Source organism: Salvelinus sp. IW2-2015, unplaced genomic scaffold (assembly GCF_002910315.2).
Source record: "Salvelinus sp. IW2-2015 unplaced genomic scaffold, ASM291031v2 Un_scaffold4284, whole genome shotgun sequence".
NCBI classification, from domain to species: Eukaryota; Metazoa; Chordata; class Actinopteri; order Salmoniformes; family Salmonidae; genus Salvelinus; species Salvelinus sp. IW2-2015.
The window spans coordinates 42232-47976 of record NW_019945555.1 but is presented as its reverse complement, the minus strand read 5'-3'; positions in this window follow the sequence as shown (position 1 = coordinate 47976).

Genomic DNA, 5745 nt, shown 5'->3' with positions numbered 1-5745 from the left:
CTGTGGCGTAGGTCTGGGCAGGGGGTGACAGCATCATCTCCGGCTACGTTAGCTGGGTGGCAGATTAAAGTGGACCACAGAGGAATATCTCTCAGTGCTACTGAAGGACAGGGCTCAGAGGTAATATGATTTGTTTGTCACCAGTTGTTCTTGTAGCTGGCTGGTCCAGCATGCAGACCGGATCTGTAAGAGCTGGTCCTCTTCGACACACGCCGTGATCTGGCGTTGCAGCCGGGTGGCACTGGTAGGCAGGTGGGGCAGCATCGGCTGGAAGGAAGGAGAAGCGATGGAGTAGGACCAGAAGGTCAGGCATGGTGACATTGGGTGGCAATGGATGGCCATTGGGCAGGTGAGGCTGACACTGGAATGGTTGGCAGCACAGGGAAGATTGGTGCTCTCCCTCCTACCCATGGAGCTTATAAGCTCTAAGTCGGCGGTTAGGGACCTCAGAGTGCTACCTCAGTATTTTGTTATCCCTAGCTATCCCGGTCTTGGGTCGAGCCAGGCTTCTGCTGTGCCTGGAACCTCCTGCTGGAGGACATCCACAGGAGAAATGGCGGCTGCAGAGGCTGCGTGGACAGAGACCGTCTGCCTGAGCAAGAGGAGAGAGGGGCTTTTGTCGGATGTTAGACCTCTGGAGAGGATTGGCCTGGATCCGAACTCAGACTGGCGTGCATGGAGTCCCAGATAAAGGAGCTACTGCCTTGGTGCAGTGGAGCATACATTGGGCCTCCTAGGGTTGCTTGGGTGTCTGTGGTCTGCTGGATTTAACCTCTGGCTCCTGCTTGTGGCTGGAGGTGAAGTTGCTCCCTCCGGATTTGGCTTGACCAGACCCAGACGCTTGCTACCCATCTGTCCCCTCCAGCTGCGAGAGGCATGTGAGGCACTTTGAGGTGTTTTTTGATATCCTTTGAACAGTGAGAGAGGTCACAGTGAGCATTGGGAGCCTGATGGGTGGAGTGGCCATTGGAAGCCTTCCCATGTCAGCCCTCTCTTTAGTCAAATCCATGTTGTGGAAGTGGGATCGGCTATTCTTTCTCCCTGGTGGCATTGGTAGGACAATATCACTGGCACTCCGGACACTGAGGATGTCTGTCCAGCTGTTCTCAGAACTGTTCTGACTGGTCTCTTGTGTCCTAGTCTTGGACTTCCCTCTGTCTTTCATGGCTGTGAGAGTCACAGTGGAGGAGCAAACAACAACAAAAAGCATGTTTGAGAATAAGAGTATAGAATAAATTACATATATTACAATAGAATTTGATCAAAGTTGTTATTGTAAACTATTGTTTTTCCACTTTCAAAGTACATTCCAATTCCTGCGAAGATGTTCATAAATTCATAATGGACTTTCAGATCATTTGCACACGTATGATTTGACTATACAGTTTCAACAATATATTCTTGAAACAGAAACACAAGACCACAAAACCTAGTTTAAAACTTGTGACTTGTGCAAGTCATGTTCTGGGTGCGACGGGTTTTGTATCCTTTTATATTATGTTTGTATATATTGGTTTTCAGATTTTTTTTAGCATTTATTAAACTGCTCCGTTTATACCAAGTTCACTCTCCCGCGCCTGACTTCTCTGCCACCAGCACGCACCCATTACAGAATCACCGACCAAGTTATGGAGTCAGCAGGACAAGGTACCCCGGCCATAGAGGTGGAGGAGCGCGTCCAGGAGCATGCAGCAATACTTCACCATCTTGGTATCGCCATGGACCGTGTTGTCCAGAAATTGGACCGCTGGGAGAGACAGGAAGTTCTTCCAGCGCCTCCACCAGCACAACCGGGGTCTCCCCTGAGCACCCCTTTTCCACCTGGGTCCAGTGGGATTCGTCTCTCCCTGCCCCAGGAGTATGACGAAGAGGCTGCGGGCTGCCGGGGGTTCCTACTTCAACTGGAGCTATACCTGGCCACCGTCCACCCGGCTCCATCTGGCCATGAGAGGGTGTCTGCCCTCGTCTCATGCCTCACCGGGAAAGCCCTGGAGTGGGCCAACGCCGTGTGGAGAGAGGGAGATGCGGCGTTGGACCAGTTTGAGGAGTTCACCCGTATTATTCCAGTATTCGACCACCCGCCAGTATTCGACCACCCGCCCGAGGGTAGAGCGGCGGGTGAACGCCTCTACCATCTGAGGTAGGAGACGAGGAGTGCCCAGGAGTTCGCACTGGAGTTTAGGACACTGGCTGCCGGCGCGGGATGGAACAACAGGGCCCTGATCGACCATTACCGCTGCAGTCTAACCTGCTCTGTGTTGTTGTCCTCTGGAAACACCTCTGGTTTATTTGGTGAGGGGGGCACACGGGGCGATTGGCGGAGTCAGGGTTTAGACCTGAGCCAACTCCCCGTGCTTACCGCGGGGAGCGTGTCACCGGTCAGGCACCGTGTTATGCAGTGATGCGCACTGTGTCTCCAGTGCGCATTCACAGCCTGGTGCGCTCTGTGCCGGCTCCCCGCATTTGCCGTGCTAGAGTGGGCATTCAGCCAGGACGGATTGTGCTGACTCAGCGCTCCTGGTCTCCGGTGCGTCTCTTCGGCCCAGGATATCCTGCGCCGGCTCTGCGCACTGTGTCTCCGGTGCGCCTTCACAGCCCAGTGCGTCCTGTGCCGGCACCCGCATATGCCGGGCGAAAGTAGGCATCCAGCCAGGACGGGTTGTGCCAGCTCTACGCTCAAGACCTCCAGTGCGCCTCCACCGTCCAGTGTATCCAGTGCCTGCTCCACGCACCAGGCCTCCAGTGTATCTCCCCAGTCCGGTGAGACCTGTTCCGGCTCCACGTACGAAGCCTCCAGTGATGATCCACGGCACGAAGCCCCTGTAGTGGATGATCCATGGCCCGGAGCCTGTTAGTGAATATCCATGGCACGAAAGCCTCAAGTGATTCCATGGGACCCAGCGAGCCTGGAGCGATAATCCATGGCCCGGAGCCTCCAGGCACGGTCTACGGTCCGGAGGTCCCGGCGACGATCCTGCACCAGAGGGCCACCGAAATGGGGGGAGCCTCAAGCGGAGCGGGGTCTGCGTCCCGCACCGGTTTGCGGCCGGAGTCCGAACCTTTGGGGGGGGGGGGGGGGGTACTGTCACGCCTGACCTTAGAGATCCTTATTTATTCTCTATGTTTGGTTAGGTCAGGGTGTGACTCGGGTGGGAAAGTCTGTTTCCTATTTCTTTGTTTTTGGCGAGTGTGGTTCGCATCAAATTGTCTCTGATTGGGGATCATATATAAGTTGTCATTTTCCTTTTGGGTTTTTGTGGGATCTTGTTTTCTGTTTAGTGTCTGACCCTGACAGAACTGTGGGCGCTTTCGTTTTCGCTTTTTTGTTATTTTTGTTTGAGTGTTGTTTGAATAAAAGAATCATGAACACTTTTCCACGCTGCGCTTTGGTCTACTCATTCTTCCACAACGAGGAGCGTTAACGTAAATTGTATGTTTATTTTTCAGGTGAATTATAGGAAAAAGATAGTTTATTTTTGCCACATCCTGCTTTGCTTTTTGGTGGAATGTCACTCTTCCATATAGTAGCTGTGCATTTATTGGCTGCAATGACTGACAATTTAATGAATCTGGTTTTGCTTCAAATTTTAACTGGTAGAACAGAATCATCTCCAAGAAGAATAAGGGAAGGATCTAGTGGTGCCGTCATATTAGTGACCTGTGATAAGATCTGAATAATGTTTTCCAATAATTGCTTAGTTCAGGGCAGGACAAAAACATATGCATAAGTGTGCCCATTCCCATTTTACACCTTGGGCAAAATGTTGAATATTTAAGAATTGATCTTGTACAGTCTCTCTGGTGTAAAGTAGACCCTATGTAAAATATTGAATTGCATCAACTTGTGCCTTGTGTTAAATGAAAGATGCTGAGCATCTAAAAAGAGCTTTCCCCATTTCTCATCCTCAAAAATGAGACCAAGGTCATCATGCCACTTCATGCAAGCTTTCAGAGGTTCATCATTCCCCAACAGAGCTTGAAGCCTAGAGTACATGTAGTAAATGAAACCTTTTACCCCCTTCCTCTCCAGCCACAGTTGATCAGTTTTAGGTTTACTCATGGGCTGAATCCTACCTCCCTGCTGAGTGGCAATATAATGCCTAACCTGTAGGTACTTGAAGAAATGAGTTTGAGGTAACTGAAAATGAGATGCCAGTTGTTGAAAGGATAGTGGTTAACCTTCTCTATAGAGATTACCAAATGTTTTAATTCCTTTGTTGAACCAAGAAAATGTAATACCATCTTTCAGGGCTTTGGGTAAGATGGGGTTATTATAGAAAGGTGTTTGTTCATATATAGATCTAAGCCCTTCTGTTTGTTTACAGACTTCAATCCATATATATAAAGTGTATGTATATACTGTACTCTATACCACCTACTGCATCTTGCCGATGCCGTTCGGCCATCGCTCATCACATATTCTTAATTATTCCTTTACACTTGTGTGTTTAAAAGGTAGTTGTCGTGAAATTGTTAGATTACTTGTTAGATATTACTGCACGGTCGGAACTAGAAGCTCACAAGTATTTCACTACACTCGCATAAACATCTGCTAACCATCTGTATGTGACCAATACAATTTCATTTGATTTGCAATGTACGGTCTCAAGTAGTTGGTACAAGTGAACTTTTTTCAAGGAGTCAGCAACTTTACGTGATTTCCTCATAATAGATTTTTTTCCTAACTCATGAGTGTAATTTCTGTGCTTCTATGATGTCTGGAAAGCATGGTCCACAAAGGTATGTATTTGTGAGGAGTCCTAAATTGGTTACAAATACAAGAGTGCATGCGTGCGTGCGTGCGTGGTTAGGTTTGAAGCTTCTCTAACCTGCTCTGTGTTGTTGTCCTCTGGAAACACCTCTGGTTGTCATCGCTCTCTGTGATAGAAGATTAGCCTTAGCGCAGCAGCTGTGGCAGACAGATTCTGCTAGTGAGTGTAAACTGAGAGCGCACAGCTGATTAACCCCTTCACTGCCGGCCAGGGAAATTGAAATGTATGCAAATGTTTCCCAGTTATGCAAATACTTGCACCATGACGTGAAACCGTGAAAGAAAGAAGGCCATGTTTCAGTTATGGTGACGCACAATCACATGTAGCCTAACTAACCTAACCTTCCTGAGAGTATGATGGAAAGTGTTCATTGTAAACCAACATCCTTCTATGCTTTGCTCTATCTCTGGCCTCTTTCTTGAACCAGTTCTAGAACAATTGATACAGCCATACTTCTCTGCTTAGTCATAGCTTCTCATGCATAGAAGGTAGGTCATGGTAGGTCGCTCCTACCAGGTGGTGAATCGCATCTCTGCATGTCTGGCAGACATATCAGTGTGGATGACGGATCACCACCTCAAGCTGAACCTCGGCAAGACGGAGCTGCTCTTCCTCCCGGGGAAGGACTGCCCGTTCCTGATCTCGCCATCACGGTTGACAACTCCTTGTCCTCCTCCCAGAGTGCTAGAACCTTGGCGTGATCCTGGACAACACCCTGTCGTTCTCATGCTCTACAACATTCGCAGAGTACGACCCTGCCTCACGCAGGAAGCGGCGCAGGTCCTAATCCAGGCACTTGTCATCTCCCGTCTGGATTACTGCAACTCGCTGTTGGCTGGGCTCCCTGCCTGTGCCATTAACCCCTACAACTCATCCAGAACGCCGCAGCCCGTCTGGTGTTCAACTTTCCCAAGTTCTTCTACGTCACCCCGCTCTCCGCTCTCTCCACTGGCTTCCAGTTGAAGCTCGCATC